Below are 21055 nucleotides of genomic sequence, written 5' to 3' on the forward strand. Positions count from 1 at the left end.
GTACTGACTCTTGGCAAATAATGTTTATCAAGTTGAGCAATAGCAATCTCATATTCATTCAAGTTCCGTTGTTCTGCAGCTGACAAGTCAGGTAGATGTTCCAGAACGTCTTGTCCTTCTCCCCCTAAACAATGAAGAAGAAGAGCTAATTTTCTTTCCGCACTCAAATTAGTTCAACACACCCTTGCATAGTTAGCAAATATTTTTTTTTCCATTTGACATTTGGTTCTCCTGGACTTGTTAGAAAGAAAGCAGGCTGAGTTACATTCTGCATTTATTTTTATTTTTTTTATATATATTGCTTCCTTTAATATATATATGTTTTCAAATAAATATGTCTTTCCTTATCTCTTATATTTATATTTATTTTATATATAAATAATCCTTTTGTCCTTTTCCAAGAATTTTCCTCTTCAATTCTTTCCTCCTTTTTTTTTGTGGTAATTTTCAGACTAAGCAAAGTTTCTCTCCTTTATTTCAGAGAACACAAAGGGATTTCCAAGCTTTGTGACGTTATAATTTAGTCTTTAATCCTCTGCGCACATTTCTACCTTTCCAAGCTTTGTGACGTAATAATTTAGTCTTTCTTCCTCTGCGCGCATTTCTACATTCCAATTCTGACTCAGTCTTTGTTTCCCAAGTGGAACGCAGCGCTTCCGACACTAGTTTTGAAACGCATACGCGAGGCGTCAGAGCGTCAGCTGCTCACGAGTCTTGAAACGCAAACACGAGACGTCAGAAGCGCACGGCTTCTGACGCGCGACTCTGCGTCAGCTGGTCACGAGTCTCTCTCTTCGCGAGAGCTAGCGCGCGGAACCAACGCTTTCCTAATATCCCTTTTTCTTATCTTAAATTATTTTCTATCTGTCCAAGTACCAATCCGCACTCCCAACCAAACTCCTCACCGCATTATCTTCTGCTTTGAATCAGCCGCAGGGAAGACTCCGCTTCCTTTTAAATTAACAGCCGCTGGAGGAGCAGGAGCATTATTCTTTTCCACGCCTGTGTTGAGGTAGGGTTCACCCAATCGTCGCCAATAAATGTGGTGTCTGTTGATTGAATTAAGTAGACAGGAACAAATTAGATTTGAGAGCAAGCTTTTATTAATATCTCAGCCACAGGTCTAGCTCTCAACTGACCAGTAGAAACTCCTTGTATTCCAGAATCTCACACGAGATTGGAATCATAGAAAGAAGTGTTCTAACATGTTAAAGGCACAGTTAAAGAAATGAATGTACACCATCACAATATCCTCCAGGATTTGGACAATTCAGTCCACCTTCTGAATCTAATCAAGTTGGACACCCATTCTGACCAGCACCAAGGCCCCACATGACCTGTAGTTCCCCCTTAGAAACAAGCAGTTGTGGCATGGGACCATCGAGCGAGGTGCCTGGGCAAAGGAGGACACACCTTGATGTCTCCTGGCTGGGGGCTGACTCTCTTCAGCAGTTGCTGGCGCAATGGGGTGATCGTGGTGGTAGTGATACTGCAGCTGAAACTGGAAAGATCGGCTTATGACTGTAAAGCATACCACCAATTGTTGACGTTGAATATCAACTATAAACTCCTCAGTAGGATTTTAGTAACTAGACTCCTTCCTCTTATGTCCCGACTGGTACACCAGGATCAGGCAGAGTTTATACCTGGCTGTAATATGGGGCAGAATATCAGGCGACTCCAGTCTCTGATGGAGTCTGTTACCTACATCCACAAGGAGACAGCGGTGGTTGCAGACCTTCAACAGTTTGGACTGTAGATTTTTATATGGGGTGATGGAGCGGTTGCAGATGAATCAAGGATTTCTGGCATGGACAAAGTTGCTGTGCATGGACCCCACACTCAGGGTACCTATGCACCAAACTATATCAAAGAGCTTTAGGGTGGTGCAAGGGATGAGAAAGGGTTGCCCCATCTCACCCTTACTATTCATACGGGCAAAAGAGCCATTGGCCAGTCATGCGACAACTGGGAATAGATATCAAGATATGGATTAATGCCCATCCTCACCGCATTGCACGGAATATGACGACGGATGTAAGAGGCACCAGATACTTGCCTAAGGAACTTGGGGCTAGATGTAGGTGATTAAATACCGGTCGGTAACACCGAAATTCGGTAAATTTCAGCGTTACTGACCGGTATTTAGCCATGTGCGATGTAGGTATTACCGATCTGCATCGGTAATAAGGATTCGGTAGAAATAAGGAAAACCAGTTACAGATTCCTTATTTACCGATTGGCAGACAAAAATACTGAATCGGTAAATAAGGAATCGGTAATGCGATGTACCAAAAATCGGTAATACCGAATTTGCTAAAAACCTGTATTTAAGAATCGTTAATTAGCACTGACTCAAAGCAGGTGGTAATCAGGTGCACTGCATAAACACAGCCCCAAAATGCAACAGTGTGAACACAATGGTGGCCCTCTACGTGATAGCGAAGCGTCTAGGTTTGCGAGCAGCAGGACTGAGGATCTGGAGACAGGAGGAGCACTTGTACAGACTGCGTATAACACTGTTCCAACTGACTGAGGTTGAAATCCATGACAGGTACAGGCTTCACCCAAACACCATCCTGGATCTGATACAGGACCTGCACCCACTCCTGGTGCACCAGACACCAAGGGCGCACGCAATACCCACTCATGTACAGGTACCCTGTTGCCTGCACCTCCTGGCATCTGGCAGTTATCAAGGGGTAATAGCTGCTGTAGGTGGAGTCTCACAGAGTTGCCTGTCGCGTTTTTTCAGGAAATTCCTGGATGCCATGTTGCAAAGGATGGCACACTACATCAAATTCCCCAGCACACAGGCAGAACTGCTGAAGACCAAGTTGGACTTTTATCAGAAGGCCCAGTTCCCCCACGTCATTGGTTGCATTGACGGGACACATATACCAATCTGCCCACCTGCTGCGACTGAGTACATCTACCGCAATCGCAAGTCCACACATTCCATAAATGTACAGGTCATATGTGATGTGTCTAACATTATCACAGACATAGTCGCAAAATTTCCAAGGAGGACCCATGATTCATACATATTCAGGAATAGTCGGATCTATACCCGTCTCCTTGCAGGTGAATTTGGAGAAGGCTACCTGCTAGGTAAGTACATGTGACACACCCTGAAGTATCCACCTGTTGCTGCGATTGTAGACTGTGAATTACTTACTTACTTCTCATACACAGGTGCCTATGCGATTTGCTCTTTCATCCTGACTCCGTACCTGCACCCATCTACCCCACGTGAAAAGAGGTACAATGTTGCACATAGAACGACATGCAGTGTGGTTGAGTGAACATTTGGACTCCTCAAAAGTCGGTTCCGCTGCCTGCACAAAAGTGGAGGTGCACGACAGTACAAGCCCCTGGTGTGTTGCAAAATCATAGCTGTATGTGCCATGCTGCATAACCTTGCCACTAAGAAGGGTACACCTGTGGAAATGTGTGATTCTGAAGAGGAGGATGAGGATGAGGATGAGGAAGGTACACAGCCACAGCACAGCGCATCAGGTGGTGCTGCTGCAGCAGATGGGAGACAGAGATGGTCAGAGATCACACAAAATTATTACTGAGTAAGTAATGAGAAAAAGCCAGGAGATGCATTTGTGTCAGGGTGTTTAATATACCTTACAACATTCAATTGTCCAGCACACCGTAACACCAGCTATGAGTCCAAAAGGGTTACTTCACCCACAACAGAATGTCATTAGAGGGCTGTGCCTATCTCCTGCGCCCTGTACACCAGTGCTGCGTCCTGCATGCAGACTCTCCTCAGCAGCACTGTGTCCTGCAGCAGACCCATGACCCATGCCTCACACTGCGCCTTCTGCTCTCTGGCAAGGGGGGGTTTCAGTGCTATGACTGCTTGCCTCCTCACTCTCCTCCACATCCCCTGTACCAAGGGCTGCAATCTGGTTAGTCTGCATCACCTTTATGGCACTGGTGATTGTGACCAGACCCTGGGTTACCTCACGGCTGCACTTTGCCATCTCATTTTGCATGGCACTGATCTCCTACTCAGCATGTGGGTCGCATTGCAGAGCCTGTTCACGGACTTGGTGAAGCCTGCAATCACCTGCCTGTCCCTCGGCCTTGCAGAGCGTTCCCCATCCATCCTACCACTTAGCTGCCTCACTGCCCCCGATACCTCCTTCAGTCCCTCAGCAACAGTATTGTTGAGGCAATAGATGGCCTCCTTCATGTTGTCCACCTTCCTGTTGTTTGCCACTATCTGTCTCTGAATGGCCCTCATTGCCTTCCCCTGCAGGCGCTGGACTTTCAGCATTTGACCCTCCAGTCCTGAGAAGACACTTCCCTCAGCATCAGGAGTCTGTGACCGCTGACGCCGTCTACGGGCACCTGTGATGCTTTCCACCACGGGGGACTGTGCCCCAGATGGCTGCATGTCTTTGCCTGGTGTTGTCTATTGGGCTTCCTGCCTGTCCTCCTCTGTGGCATCAATCTCCTGGAGTGGAGCCACTGTGAATCTCTTTGACCGTGGTGGTAGTGGCGGTGGGGTTGTTGGTGCAATGTCTGAAGGTGACATGACTTCCTCCTCACTTCTGTGTTCCTCCCTGGGGGAATCAGCTGTATCCCCCTCTGCAGCCTGTGGTGCTGTTCCACCTGTGGATACAGAATGGAGTATTACTCACTTTTCTTGCAGCAACTGTGTGCCAATAAATTTCACAACGCACACTCTCGCTGTCTGTCCTCTGCTATCTCATCTATTAATGTGTGTGACTTGCCTATGCTTATTGGGGAGTGGCTGATTTGCTACCCAGTGGATTCCACCAGTTGGTCCAGGGCAGTAGGAGCAGGCGCTGTGGAGCTTCCCCCACATGTCTTCCCTACTAGTTTTTGTCGCTCAGCCATCCTCTCCTTGGCACGTCCCCTCAGGTCATACCATCGCTTTTTTAAGTCTTCAATAGAGCGTTGTGTGACCCCAATTGCATTTATTTACTCCTGGATTGCCATCCAAATGCTCCTTTTCTGGGACTCTGGGACGTTTAGTGATCTCTTCCCAAAGAGCTGATCATGGTCTTTCACTACTTCCTCAATGAGGACCTCCAACTTCCTTTCACTAAACTTGGGCTTCCTTTTCCTCCCAGCAGCATCCTTCCCTTTCTCAGGTGTGGCCATGGTGCAGTTCCTCTGTGTGAGCTGGGTGTTGGCTGTGCAGCTCCTCTGCTGTTGCTACTGCTCCCTGTCTCTCCAACAGCTACAGATTCAGTGCACCTGCTTGGGTGTGGCCACTTCCTGGTTGGGATGCAACATAGCAGATACCGATTCCCTAATACCGATTTGTTAAAACTCGGTAATAAGGAATCGGTATTTGGGAATTACCTACATCTAGCCCTTGGTTGTTTTTCAGGTCTGAAAGTCAACCAGAAAAATCAAATCTAATCCCAATAGAAGAGTGACGTGACCCCCAAAAGGTTGAACATGATCCTGTAGGAACCACATTGCTTGTCATACTTAAGCATCAAGATATAGCATGGCCAGGCTGATCTTCTAGATGGGAATATATGACAGGCCATTAGAACAGTGAAGTTGAATACTGACTTTTGGAAAACATTACATCTATCAGGAGCCGGAAGAGTAGAGCTTCTCAAAATGGTAACACTTCCCTATTTATTATATCATGTCATTGCTCTTCCAGTGTGGATACATAAAGGAATGTTCCAGGAGTTGGATTCATTGATTATTTCATGTACCTGGTGAGCGGGACATATAAGCAATGACCGACAAATGGAGAGAGGCTAGCTGTGACTGAGTTTGAAACTTACAATTTAGCTGCACAACCGCAGTGGTTCTTGAAGTGGTGGTGGGCAGACAAACCCGAGAGAGAGGGGTCCATCTGTCCCAGGGCTTCCAAATCTATTAGGTGTGCTGATTAAAACAGGATGCCCCACACATAGTGACACCCATGAAATCTGAGTCATGGGTGAATGTTGGTATAGGTGTTGCCAAAGGCACGTCCAAAGGTTCCATATGCCCCAGAAATACCCATAATCATGCTGAAGATGTTACCCTATGGGGGTAACTGGGAAAGACTGAGGGATTGGTCGGTAGCTGGGCTGATGAAAATGGGGAATTTATTTCATGAGTGGGAGCTACTCCCTCTCAAAGTATTCCAGACAGAGTTTGACTTCCTACTTCATAGTACAATAACAATAGTGATTTATAAACATTAAAGATCTGGCTGGTTGGAACCACATTCTCATATAGCCTGGGTCCTGGTTCCCCAGCTTTAAAGTCAGATGCCCTAGCTGTAGCCGTAAAGCAAAACCCTCACCCCTCACCTACACCTCTTACTGACTGCTTACTGGGAAGAGGTAACAAGAATGGTTGCATCTGTCAATTTAGAGGAGGTTCCATGTTCACCTGGCCATTTTCTCCTGCACTAGTTCTGGCACACTTCTAAGGCTAAGGTCACAAGTAGATCCCAAGACTTGACTTACATAACGGTAACAAGGGAAATCAAATGACACTGAAAGATTGGTGGAGGTTGGCAAAGTATAACTTGGCATATGGAGCTTGAAAGATGAGCTGGATATGAGGGGTGTAGTGCTGTGAGAGGCTAGGTGGGGATTTGGCTCAATGGATTCAGTTAGGGCATGGGAAATCCTGGTAGATTGTCTGAGGGACCCAAACATCAGTCCCCAATGATGACACCAGGGAGCTTACCTACTGCTGCTGCCCCTTCAACGTGGTTGTTGTGTGCTCTAGCTGCATTTAGGATATTATACAGTTCACTGATAACATCTATGGCATGAATAGCTGGAATAATGAGACGGTATTGCTTATACTTTTTCAACTGCTGTTTATATCATTATGAGGCAGGGCTCATGGAGGGGAGGGGAGGGTGGGAAGTTTGGGACATTTGAAGACTAAATTACTGAGGACAACATTCATCAGTGTTGATGCATGTATTGCAAGGTATTATTGATGCGGATTAGGCTGGAATTTGTCATTTGTTTATGTGGTAAACGTCAATGAAATCTGTTTGAAAAAATGGTAGTGGTAGTACCAGAAGAGGATGGCAAAGTCTCAGCTGATACTACACGTGCTGGCCAAGGACAGGAGAGTCATCATTCAACTCAGTACTAGAGTCTGATTGTGAGTTGTCTTCTTTGTCAGCCCCCTCAACCTCTGTGCCTCTGCTTTATTCTGTGCCACTGGAACTTTCCACTGACTTCTCTGGCTAGCCCAACATTTCCCCCAATGATGGTCCTCAGATTGTGAGGAGAATGCGATATTAAATAAACAAATAAAGGAATATTTTAAATTTAACATTAGAATTAACTGATATGTGTTAGACAAATACCCTTTCAACAATCTTCTGACAAACACATGGTAAACATTGCATCAATTGCGAGGACTACATCACATTTCTTTAGAGACCCCGATCTAATATTAATAATAAATAGATCTATTGACCTGATTCTCACAGGTAACTTACACTTTTAGTAATTTAGATCTTAGATTAAGTTTACTACTTTTACTTCTTCACAAAATCTGAGTGTAAGTTGCTACCGCTAAAAATGTAGTATGCAGAGCAATACTCATGGATGTAGGAAAATAAAATAAAACTCCATGAGAAATAATGTTAAATTAAATTAAATAATTTAAAATGGTTAAAAATATAATGTTATATAATATAAAAATAATATATTATGTTAAAAAGACATACAAAATAGTAGATATATTATATTTTAATTATAAATTCCCTTATAAAGATTATACAAACTATTTATGGGGTCTATCTTCAAACTCCATTTTACACTACCTTTTGTAGCAAAGCAACTGTAAAAGAAAAAGCTACTCGCAACCATAGAGACTTTCCACCTCAACTCTCATTTCTTTCTCTATGTGGAAATATTTGGCTCGAATGATAGTAAATCTGGGGACAGGTTAAATGGCTGTAATATGGGGAATACTTACAACAAAAAGGAAGCAGTTGAGGGAGGAGTATTGTGTGGTTTAAGGAGGATTAGAGAGGAGTTTAGGGAGTGATGCATACCAATCCACAAAAGAGTAAGCCCATTACTATTCACAAACTTCACATCTGAAGTTACTACAACAAAAAAGGGACCCAAAACCGTGGCAAATTACTCTGTTTAAGAGCTGAAGTAAGTCCACAACTACACTTGGCAAATTACTGGTACTGGAATACCCTCCCATAGTAAATAATTGAGATAGGGACTTAAAAATAGGCCTGCATAGGAAATAATGTCAAATTAGAATACATTATTTTAAATAGTTAAAAAGAAACACACATTTAATTTAATGTTAACCACAATATATACAAGTAATTAAAAAGATAGATCTATAAAATATGTTGAGAACCTAGTTTGTAATAAAAATTATTGTAAATGAAAAGTGGAATAAAATATGAATAAATATATTTAATTATTCAACACATCACCACTGATAACTAATAATGCATCTTAAAAATACATTTTACATTTATTTGGTAATTTTATTTTTCAATGAAACCTCGGAAAAAAATCTTAAAATGTAATTTAAGATTTTTAAATTAAATGCATATTTGTGTTTTATTTACTTTAATTTTGCTGTAGCATTTGTTTTCTTTTGATTTTACATTTGATGTGAATATATACGTTTAACATTAAAATATTGTTTGTATTTTTGATTTTATAAAGGTAAAGTTTTTACTTTTCCCTATAATTTGCTTTTTGGTTCATTTTGGAATTTTCCTTTAGCACCAAATGCTGGAGGTTTACGTAACAAGGATTACAACCTTGCAACAACCTGTTAATAAAAGGAGTAATTGTGCTCTACACCACCATACATCTCCAGCTGAAATGTATTTTAACAACAACCAATCACAGTCCGGCTGACCACTTAAGAAAGTAACTCCCACTATCTCAGCAGAGGTACAATAGGGAATGCATATGTGTACGTGCCAATAATTAATGCATTTTGGAGTCCTCAGATTGCGATTCTGATGTCTTGACTGTATGGGGAGGTGCTGGTGTACTTACAAGAAATTGTACACAAGATGGTCGTAAATTTTGAGCCTGAGCTACAACCACATCCAGGTACCCAGGGAGAGCTACAGAACAGAGGACAGAGTATGCAAATGCAGGTTTAGCTGGTCAACTCTTATTCTCTTGAGCTGCTAGTTTGGTTATTGCATGTATGTGGTTAGACATTCTCTTGACAATGATGCTATGCGCAAGCTGCCAAAAAGTTGATTGAGTTAATTGTCTTAAACTGTATAACACTTATTAAACATGCAAACACAATATCTTACGTACTATACTCATGTTTTAGGTCAACCATACTAAAATCCTAACTTAACACATATAAATCATGTAGTCAAAACATCCCTGCTTTTCTTTTGTTACTGTATCCCTTTTGGAGTTCTTGTAGTACATATTGAGTGTCTTCCTCCTGCAGGCAGAACTTCCACCCTATGGCTGCACGAGGGGCAGAGACTCCGCATTCGGGGCAGAGATTTCCCCCTAAGACAGTAAATCGAAAATACAGAAAGAATTCAGCCATCCTCCTCCATCCTGTGGCTCCTTTGAGAAATTTCCCTTCAGCATTGCTGAGGGATTCGACAGGTAGGTCTCCCCATTCTCTGATAGTGAATTGACAATCATCACTGTGGGAGGTCATTGACAAGTACCCTCAAACGTATGACAGTCCTTATCAATCTTCCCACTGGCATGTGTTCCTTGAAGGCCCATGGTCGTTTTCCCTATGTTAGTCTGGTCAGGCTCTAGCGCCCTAACAAAATACATGAATGCAGCTGTTGTTTTCGAACAAGTATGCTTTGTCATATAGATATGCACAGGAGGAGTTTGCAACCACACCTGAGATGTAGAAATGTAATCTGTGCATGCTACGGTACAGGTTATGTGAGCAAGGCAGGAAGTGCTGAAACGCGTAGCAAGCGAAATTACAATAAATACGAATTTCATTTTTGATCCAATGCCTGCGTTGGTGTCATATATATATATATTACCTACTGGCCAGTAGGTAGTTATAGTTAGGACCTTGTTACATAGGAAATCCGTAACATTTTATTGGGAATAACTTTGGCGCCGGTTGAGGAAATTGCTTGTAATTTTCCAAAATTTTGGCCAGCTCCGCTGCGCTCCTTCCCTGAAAGTCTCGGGTAGATTCGTTAAGCGGGGGCCGAGAAAAAAGGGGGGTCCAAAAACGTGTTTTCCCCATGTTAATTTCCATAGGACCTTTAGACATGGCTACAGCCCGAACCGCTGAACGGAATTACACCAAACTTGGCAAAATGGTAGAGTCTGGTCGCAGATCACGCTTTTGGTTAAATAGTGTAAATCCCTCCAGTAGTTCCTGAGAAAATTAAATTTGAAATCAGTTATATATCTATAAGCGTGCACCGTGCGCGCACCTTGCCGTGCACGAGCTTCATGCTGATTGGCTGCCACTGTCTGTCAACACTCCAAAACAGAAATGGATGGCAGCCATCTTGTGTCTCAGTAGACTGAGGCACAAGAAAGCAGAAAAAAAAGTGTAGAACTCAAAAAGGGGGCAGGGTAGAAGCACCCTGACCCCCTAGGCCTGCTCAGGGGGTCCCACAGGGACCCCCGTGGCGAAAAAAAAATATCGAATTGTGCCTTGGGGGTCCTTGTGGGAACCCCTGAGCAGGCCTAGGGGGTCAGGGTGCTTCTACCCTGCCCCCTTTTTGAGTTCTAAAACTTCTCTAGCACGAGCTGCATGCTCGTTGGCTTTCAACACTTCAAACCAGGAAGTGTTGGCAGCCATCTTGTGCTCGGTAGACCAAGGAAAGCAGAAAAACAAACGTGTAGAACACAAAAAGGGGGCAGGGTAGAAGCACCCCGACCCCCTAGGCCTGCTCATGGGGTCCCACAAGGACCCCCAAGGCCAAAAATGTTTTTTTAAAAACCCCGGTATGTTTATTTAAAAATTACCCCCCAGGGGGACCAAATTATGGGGGCATAGTGATAAAGAAGTGTGGGGGGTGCCCAATCCCCCCCACACTGCGCCGGGGACCACCACCCTCCGGAGCAAAGCAACGCAGCCCCCTGGCGCATACTGGAGGCTCCTGGTGGGCTAGTTGCCTCCCAGGGAATTAGTTCCCCCTCTGCAAACGCGCCCGTGGATTGCGCAGCAGAGAGGTGTAAAAAAGGGTGTGGCCTCATTACACCTCTTTGCAATGCAGCCCCCTGGGAAATACTGGAGGTTCCTGGTGGGCTAGTTGGCCCCCAGGGACCCTCAGTATGCAAGGGGAATTAGTTCTTCCTCTGTAAATGTGCCAGTGGGCTGCGTTGGTCACTTTTGTGACACATCGGCGGTGCAAAAGATGCACCATGGTGCGTGTTATTTACAACGTGACGCATCTGGGAGATGCGTCACGTTGTAAAGCCCGATGCCTTAAGGAGGCGTTATGGTGCAGGGGGGGATGTTCCTGCGCAGGAACGCCTGCTAAAAATGGCTAAGTGAACTCAATCACTTTTAGGCCAATGCTATGTCAAAACCCTGCGCCTGATTGAAGCAGGCGTAAGGCTTGACGCAGCATTAGTTGAATGGGCCCCCCAGGAGCATTGCTGGAGCTGCATCACGCATGCGACGCAACTCTAGCAATGCGACACCTTTGTCCCATGGTGTGCCACATTATAAATGTGGAACATCAGTGGTGGTGCTTGGGTGGTTTTGCTTGTCGTAGGTTACTTGGCGCATCGCTGCTGATTTGCAGAGATGCACCATTTAACGTACATCTGCCTCATTGTTTCAGTCACTCTTTTACTTCACTTTCTTCAGTCACTATACTTCCTTTACCACACTCATTTGCTCAGTCCCTTACTCCATTTTTGTAATTTATTTCAGCTAGCTATTTATACACTACACATTCATTCAAAAGAAAGATGACACAGTGCATAAGAAATAGAGCTCTTTTTTGAAAAATGAGTTAGTTCTGAAAAGAACTTTTTTTTGGTTTTGTTATTTTGTATTTTTTTTTTTTAACAGAGTTTTATACTTTTTTGGGGGGTTTTGAAACGCAAACTGAAATCTTGAACTTCAAAAGTGTTCAACAGGAACAACAAAAAACTGAAATTTAAAAAAATTATCGCCTTCTTGTGCACACATGCTCCATGATACGCTTTTCAACAAGCACAAGGCTTTGTTCAGAGTAACAAGAATTTAGTTGCACTTGTTGCACCTCATGTGCATCTTCTTTAAATATGGCCTCAGGTCCAGTTCGGCAGTTGAAGGAGATGGAGGTGTTGCCGATGAAGTGCTGGCCACAGCTGGTTGCATTTGTGTGGCCAAGGCTCTAGTGGATGCCTTAGCAAACTGCGCAGGGTGCACTTGCCTCACATGTCTCATCATCGTGTGAATTGAAAATGAATATTTTTTCGAAGGGTTTCCCCTAGAAAGGACAGTGTCACAAATGGTGCACGTGACTTTAGGTGCATTCATCTTCTTTAGTCCTTCAGGATATCGAAAAAATTGCCAAATAAAAGATTCCTTCACTCGCCGTTGAGGAAGTCGATACTGTTCATCAGAATCAGATGATGACGATTCCTGTCTGGCTGCCATTTCAGTTATTTCTCAGAGAAGCTGGAGAGGGTCCTTATTCCACAAGATTGAAACAGATAAAGAGGGAAATGAGTGGGGTTTTTGAAGATTCTAGAACTGAAACTACTATGAACCAATTAAAAGTGTTGTTTTTGAGTCACATGACTTGACGTGCACGCTCGGGTCGCGCACCTGGTCGCGGACCTCACTTTAAAATGGCGGTCTGCCCGATTTTCATAAAAGTTTTGAAACGTAAAAAGGAGGGAAGGTAGAGACACCCTGACCTCCTAGACCTTCTCAAGGGGTCCCAGAAGAATCTCGACGGGTTGAAAAATAGCGGGGTGCGCGCACCTGTTCGCGCACCCCGTCTCAAAATGGGGTTTAACTCGATTTACACAAAAGTTTCAAAACGTGAGAAGGAGGCTTGGTAAACACTCCCTGACCCCCTAGGTATTCTCAGGGGGTCCATTAAGGACCCCCAAGGCCCAAAAAATCCTTTATTTTTTTACTAAAAAGTTGCGGGGTGCGCGCACCCTGTCGCGCACGTCGGAATAAAATGGCGTTTTACCCGATTTACATAAAAGTTTCAAAACATGAAAAGGAGGAAAGATAGACAGTCCCTGACCCCCTTGAGTTTCTCAGGGGGTCCCAAAACAACTCCGACGGGCAAAAAAAACTTTTTTTTTTTAAATTGCGGGGTGCGCGCACCCGGTCGCGCACCTCACAATTGAATAAAAAAAAAAAGTCAAGTCATGTGACTCAAAAACAACATTTTTCATTGGTTTATTTATTTATTTGCAGGTTTGTATAGCGCTCGATTCAACTCCCGGAGGAATATCCCGCGCTTAGGCAGCCACAACAGCAAGATGTATAGGTACGTTAGCTAGAATAGATGTTGAAAGCTGAAACAAAAACGTTTTAAGTTGTTTCCTAAATGGGAGGTGTTCTGAGTATTGTCTGAGAGCTCTAGGAAGACTGTTCCATAAAGAAGGTCCAGCCACAGACAGTGCTTTACCGCCGTGTCTAGCCTTCTTAGTCCGAGGGACACATAATAAACCTTGGTCACTGGACCTGAGGGGACGCACAGGAATATAGGGGATGAATTTGTTTATTAAATATTCAGGTCCTGAACCATTAAGGCATTTGTGAATAATGCAGCAAGTTTTAAACTTGGTTCTCTGTTTTATGGGCAGCCAATGAAGTTTTGCCAAAAGTGGTTTGGAAGGGGTTTGGGGAGTGGCGTTGAGGACTAGTCGCGCTGCAGTGTTCTGAACCACTTGGAGTTTTGCCAGAACTCCTTCATTAGTGGACAGAAACAGGCCGTTGCAGTAGTCTATGCGACTTAAGACAAGAGCCTGCACCAGTGTTTTTCTGACTGATTCGGGGAGCAGTGGGAATACTTTCCTTAGGAGTCCAATTACATGGAAGCATGAGCCCACAATGAAGTTGCTATGCTGCTTTAAAGAGAGTTCCTGGTCTAGTTTGACTCCTAGGTTTTTTACGACCTGCTTTGGTTCTGGGACTGGGCCAAGATCTTGTGGCCACCAGTCAGGAGGCTACAGAAGTTTAGCTTCTCCAAACAGCATGACTTCGGTCTTACCGACATTACACTGAAGGTCATTGGAGGACATCCAATGTGCCACAGCTTTCATACCCTGGGAGAAGGAGTTCTTGACCTCAGCGGTGAGTTGTTTAAAGGGGAAGAGGAGCTGAGTATTGTCGGAGTAGGACACCGGAATGAAGCCATATGTTCTCATGATGTTAGCCAGGGGTGCCACATATATGTTAAAAAGGGTGGGGCTCAAACAAGATCCCTGTGGCACCCCTTTTGAGATCTCAGCCTCCTCTGAGCGATAGGCCCCCAAGGTCACACGTTGGGTCCGATTGGATAAGAAACTCCTAAGCCAGGCTAAGGCCTTGTGTCTCACGCCGATGTTAGCCAGCCGAGTTGTCAGGATGTAATGAGACACGGTGTCAAACGCCGCAGACAGATCCAATAGTACCAGGATCACGGAAAAGCCCTTGTCCTGATACATATGTAGATCGTCTGCGACTGACATCAGGGTAGTCTCGGTACTGTGCTTGGGTCTAAAACCTGATTGAGAACAGTCCAATCCACCTGCTAATTCGATATAAGCAGATAGATGGCGGTTGACATGTTTTTCAACAAGTTTGCCCAAGAACGGGAGAAGGGATATTGGCCTTAGATTGGTGAGTTCTGTCCAAGGGATAGAGGTGTTTTTCCTAATGGGCCTAACCAAGGCCCTTTTCCATTCCTTGGGAACTTCTCCGTTGTTTAGGGAGAGATTAACCAATTTTTGAATTCCAGGACCTAGATCATTGGCAAGCATGGGCATTAGTCTTGCCGGAATGATGTCAGTTGGGCATCCACTTTTAATCTGAGAGATTAAGGATATTACCTCCTCCAAAGAGATGGGTGGAAACATGTCGAGGGAATGGGTGGAGGAGGTTCCTGCAGCTGTCTCCACCACTGACCTTGGAGGTGATTTTCCTCCACCAAAGGATTGAGTTGAGCAGATGATTTTGTCATAGATTCCGTCTACTTTTTGGGTAAAAAATAGCGAAACGTTGTCGCAGAGTTGCTGCGATGCCAACTCAGAACTTTCACAAGCTGTGGGTTTCACGAAAGATTGCAGTATTTGATAGAGCACTCTGAGAGAGTTTCCCTCAGTCATAAGCTGTGATGCAATGTGGTTCTTTCGTGCAACGCGAATGGCTTTGTGGTATGTGGTGAGAGAATGACAGTAGCATTTTTTGTCCTCGGCCAGTTTGGATGTTCTCCATTTCTTTTCGAGTTTTCTGGCTGCTTTTTTTAATGATCTTAAATGCTCTGAGTACCAGACTTCCTGTTTTTGAGCAGGGCGAGTTTTAAAATGTTTTAATGGGGCAATGTCATTTACTGCTGTGGTAATCGCCACTTCGAATTTGGCCATAGCAGTCTCAATATTCTCAGTAGAGGTCAGGGTAGGCTCGACATATCTGCCTTTGAAAGATTCCTGAGTCATTTTGTGCCATTGTCTTCTTTTAGTAGGCAGAGAAATCTGACTGGTTGGCGGGGGGTTAACTGTGGGAATGTAAAATTCAATAATAAAATGATCAGTCCATTCTACTTGGGAGGGAGGTAGACATTTGATCAATGAGGAGTTGGTCAGGACCAAGTCCAGGGTGTGTCCTGCCTTATGTGTCGGACCGCTATTAGCTTGTTTCAATCCCAGTGAAGACAGGTCTGCTAATAGGGTTTGTGCTTCCTTACATTCTGCTAGATCACTATGGACATTGAAGTCACCTAAAAGCAGGAAATCTTCACGTTCCTGTACGTATGGAGCTAGTGATTCTAAAAGCGAGATGGAGAAATTAGTACATGGTCCGGGGGGACGGTATACTAGAGCTCCTTTCTTGCTCCCTTTGGGTGTAGTTTTAATTTTAAAAATCAGAAGTTCTAGCTCAGGGGTACAAAGTTCTTCAAGTACTGAGATATCTATTTCTAGCTTATGGACAATTGCAACTCCTCCTCCAATTTTGACGGGCCGATCTAGTCTAACAATTTTGTATCCAGCTGGAATTCCTAAAGTTATCGCTGGGACCGAGTGGGGCTTTAGCCATGTTTCCGTCAGGAAACATATGTCTGGTTTTTCAGAGGAAATGAGGTCCCAGACCTCTGTGGAGTGTTTGGACAGAGATCTGATGTTGCAGAGCAGATTCTTGTTCCCTAAGGAGATATTCGAGTTCTCCCCATGGCTATGGGTGGTGTTACAGTGTAACGGCTCCCCCTCGAGTGGATATGGTTGGTTCTCACTTGGAGTTATTTCCTTAGGTAGTATGTGGAATTGGGATTTACAATGGTTACAAGAGAACGGACCTTCCATGTAAATATCAATCAGCTTACTACAAACCCTAGAGAGGTGGTTGCATACGCCTAACAGTGCCTGGGCAGTATACATTCTCGGACAGTTGGGAGCGGTTGTTTGGACATTAGTGGAAATAACCATAGTGTCTGGCCCCTGGCCACGTCCTGTCGCGGACGGGTGCAGACGGGCCAGTCTTTGGCTCGTCTTAGGCGCAGACTTAGGCGCCGCTCTTGGGCCGACGAGTGGCTAAATAGCCCTTTCAGATGAGAGGCTAGAGCGCTAACCGCTCGACTGTCCCGGGGTGCCTGGGCGTGTCTGGCTCGTACCTGTCCCGCCCTCCGCTCAACGGTATAGGATACCGAGTCGGACCAGGGCGGGCAGGCTGAAACACTGAGCGCAGACTTCTAAGATGAGCCCTGATGCCCCTAACAGTACCGGGGGGATCGTAGATACACGGTGAGTGTGATATTAAAATTAGCAATCAATTTCAATTACAATTCCTGAAATTAGCAGCGTGAGTGGTTTAAAATTAGTATGATTCAATTCTAAACGGCGAAAGTGATTTTTAAAATTAGTATTCAATTTCAAACAGTTCCAGTGTTTACAGCGTGCTTTACAATGCTGGGTAACGTTCCGCTTTTGCAAGTATTACCTGGCGCCAAGCGGGGTCGGGAGACACTGCCACTGTCCTACCCTTACCGCAGTGAGCCAAGCCTCCTCGCCGCCTAAATAGCCCTTTCAGATGAGAGACTAGAGCGCTAACCGCTCGACTGACCCGGGGTGCCTGTTCGTGTCTGGCTCGTACCTGTCCCGCCCTCCGCTCAACGGTATAGGATACCGAGTCGGACCAGGGCAGGCAGGCTGAAACACTGAGCGCAGACTTCTAAGATGAGCCCTGATGCCCCTAACAGTACCGGTGGGATCGTAGATACACGGTGAGTGTGATATTAAAATTAGCAATCAATTTCAATTACAATTCCCGAAATTAGCAGCGTGAGTGGTTTACAATTAGTATGATTCAATTCTAAACGGCGAAAGTGATTTTTTTAAAATTAGTATTCAATTTCAAACAGTTCCAGTGTTTACAGCGTGCTTTACAATGCTGGGTAACGTTCCGCTTTTGCAAGTATTACCTGGCACCAAGCGGGGTCGGGAGACACTGCCACTGTCCTACCCTTACAGCAGTGAGCCAAGCCTCCTCGCCGCCTAAATAGCCCTTTCAGATGAGAGGCTAGAGCGCTAACCGCTCGACTGTCCCGGGGTGCCTGGGCGTGTCTGGCTCGTACCTGTCCCGCCCACCGCTCAACGGTATAGGATACCGAGTCGGACCAGGGCGGGCAGGCTGAAACACTGAGCGCAGACTTCTAAGATGAGCCCTGATGCCCCTAACAGTACCGGGGGGATCGTAGATACACGGTGAGTGTGATATTAAAATTAGCAATCAATTTCAATTACAATTCCCGAAATTAGCAGCGTGAGTGGTTTAAAATTAGTATGATTCAATTCTAAACGGTGAAAGTGATTTTTAAAATTAGTATTCAATTTCAAACAGTTCCAGTGTTGACAGCGTGCTTTACAATGCTGGGTAACGTTCCGCTTTTGCAAGTGTTACCTGGCGCCAAGGGGGGTCGGGAGACACTGCCACTATCCTACCCTTACCGCAGTAAGCCAAGCCTCCTCGCCGCCTAAATAGCCCTTTCAGATGAGAGGCTAGAGTGCTAACCGCTCGACTGTCCCGGGGTGCCTGGGCGTGTCTGGCTCGTACCTGTCCCGCCCTCCGCTCAACGGTATAGGATACCGAGTCGGACCAGGGCGTGCAGGCTGAAACACTGAGCGCAGACTTCTAAGATGAGCCCTGATGCCCCTAACAGTTCACAGGTTCATAGTAGTTTCAGATCTAGAATCTTCAAAACCCCACCCATTTCCCTCACTATTTGCTTTATTCTCCTGGAAGAAGGACCCTTTTTGGAGCCTGGAAGCAGAAAAAAGAACAGGAAGGCAGAAAGACAAGAAACATCATCTTCTTCATCTGACTCCCACATGGAATATCGCCAGCCAGCTAAGAAAGGAAATCTTCTTTTATTTGGAAGTTTTTTACTTTTCCAGAGCATCAAAAAAGGTAAATGCCCCTAAAGTAACGTGTACCCTTTGTGGTACTGTTCTTTCAAGGGGAAACCCTCTTAAAAAATACACTTTTTCTATCCATACCATGGTAAGACATGTAACAAATGTGCACCCTGTGCAATATGCCCAAGCAGCCACAAGAGCTCTGGCCCAGCAGATTCCACCAGCTGTGGCCAGCACATCTACAGCTCCACCTCCATCGCCAGCAACAGCAGAAATGGACGTTAGGCCATATTTGGCACATGTGCATATGCGGTGCAACAAATGTTTTGATATTATTGTTTATGGAGAACAGAGCCTGAATCTAATTGAACGCATGATTCAGAATCATAAATGCTCTGAAAGGAGATAATTTTTTTTCTATTTTTCATTTATTTTGTTCCAGTTGAACAGTTTCCTTGTTGCAGTTCCTGAATTTTCTTTAAAAAAAATCTCAAAATTTAAAAAAAGGAAAAAAATATAAAACAACAAAAAAAAACCAGTTCTTTTCAGAACTCATTCAATTCTCTAAAAAGAGTTATTTTCTTAAACACTGTGTCGTTCATTTTTTTGAATGAAAGCGTAGTGCATAAATGAGTGATTGAAATGACTGAGAGAAGGAAGGGACTGAGGGACAAGAAAAGGGGAGTATGGTGAGTGACAAAAGCGGAGTTGAAGAGTTACTAAAAGAAGGGGACTAAGGGTAGGGGAGTGAGTTATAGTTAGGAATTAGTTTTTAAAAAAACATTGAAATTCACTGAAAAAACCATAGGTTTCAGACCAGTTATAGTTAGGAATTAGCATTTAAAAAACCTTTGAAATTCACTGAAAAAGCCATAGGTTTCACACCAGTTATAGTTAGCTGAACATTTTACTCATACAAAACCATTGAAATTCCCACGTTATAGTTAGTTGGACTCACTATAACTCGCGCGCCCGCAATCCACTGCTGATGATGTCACATATGACATAAATCATGACATGGTCAGTGACATCACTGATGACATCACTGATGACATCTCAAATGACATCACTGATAACATCACTGATGACATCTCAAATGACATCACTGATGGCATCACTGATGACATCATCCAGTGAATGTGTGTTTCTGAAAAGTAAAAATATGTTTTATGTATTGAAAAATTAGTGGATGTATGAGTGACAGGATGAAGGATTTAGTAGGTGCGTGACTGACTGTATGAGTGACTGAATAAATGTGTCTTACTGAATGCCTTGGTTAGTGACTAATCTGTTTGAATGTGTGCATCAGTATGTCTATTGTTGTGTAAGCTGCTGCATGTGTTGATCAGTAGCTATATGAGTGGCTATATGGGTTATTGATTGGTTGCCCAAGTATTTGTATGTGAGGGTGAGTGTGTGTGTGGGTGGCTGGGAGGTGTGTGACTCTGTGCATAGATGTGTGAGCAGTTGATTTACTTGGTATATGGGTTCAAGAGTGCATGTAGAAAGAGCAGTATGGGCGGTTGACTGTGTGCATGGGTGTGTTGGTGAGTGAATGGATATCTCAGTGCTACATTTCCAAGTAAGTACATATATAAAACACAGTGCATGTGAGAGTTGGCATATATAAAAGATTATACATGAGAACCTGTGATTGCGTAAGTGACTGTATGGATCAATGTGTACTTCTATCAGTGATTGTAAAAGAGAGTAAGTATTTGTTAGTCTATGTTTGAATAAGTAAGGTTTTGTGTGTATAACTGTATAGATGAGGAAATGGGAGTGTGATTGATTCTTTGCATGACTGACTAGGTGTGTGAGTAACTCCATGAATGAGTGGCAGTGTGTGAGTGTCTGTATAGGTGTATGAGTGCATATGATAGTGTTGTATTGATGACTGACTGTATTTATGAGTGATTGTATGTGTGAATGAGTGGATGTGTGTGTAGACTTAGGAATCAGTGAGTGCGTATGTAGTTACGGGAATTGGTGTGTCAATTGTTTCTGGAATGGTAGTCTGTATTTAACACTGGATGTATCAAAGGTTAGATTAGAGTGTGAGGAGGTGCATCGTATTATCACATGAATGATGTCATCAGTGATGTCATCAGTGATGTTATTTGAGATGTCATCAGTGATGTCATCAGTGATGTCATTTGAGATGTCATCAGTGATGTCATCAGTGATGTCACTGACCATGTCATGAATGATGTAATATGTGACATCATCAGCAGTGGATTGAGGGCGCGCGAGTTATAGTGAGTCCAACTAACTATAACGTGGGAATTTCAATGGTTTTGTATGAGTAAAATGTTCAGCTAACTATAACTGGTGTGAAACCTATGGTTTTTTCAGTGAATTTCAAAGGTTTTTTAAATGCTAATTCTAACTATAACAAATGTGACACCTATGGTTTTTTCCGTGAATTTCAAAGGTTTTTTAAATGCTAATTCCTAACTATAACGATTGTGAAACCTCTGGTTTTTTCAGTGAATTTCAAAGGTTTTTTAAAAGCTAATTCCTTTGTATATCGAGTTTGTAACCTACGATTTTTAGTG

Source organism: Lissotriton helveticus, chromosome 11, assembly GCF_964261635.1.
Source record: "Lissotriton helveticus chromosome 11, aLisHel1.1, whole genome shotgun sequence".
Taxonomy (NCBI): Eukaryota; Metazoa; Chordata; class Amphibia; order Caudata; family Salamandridae; genus Lissotriton; species Lissotriton helveticus.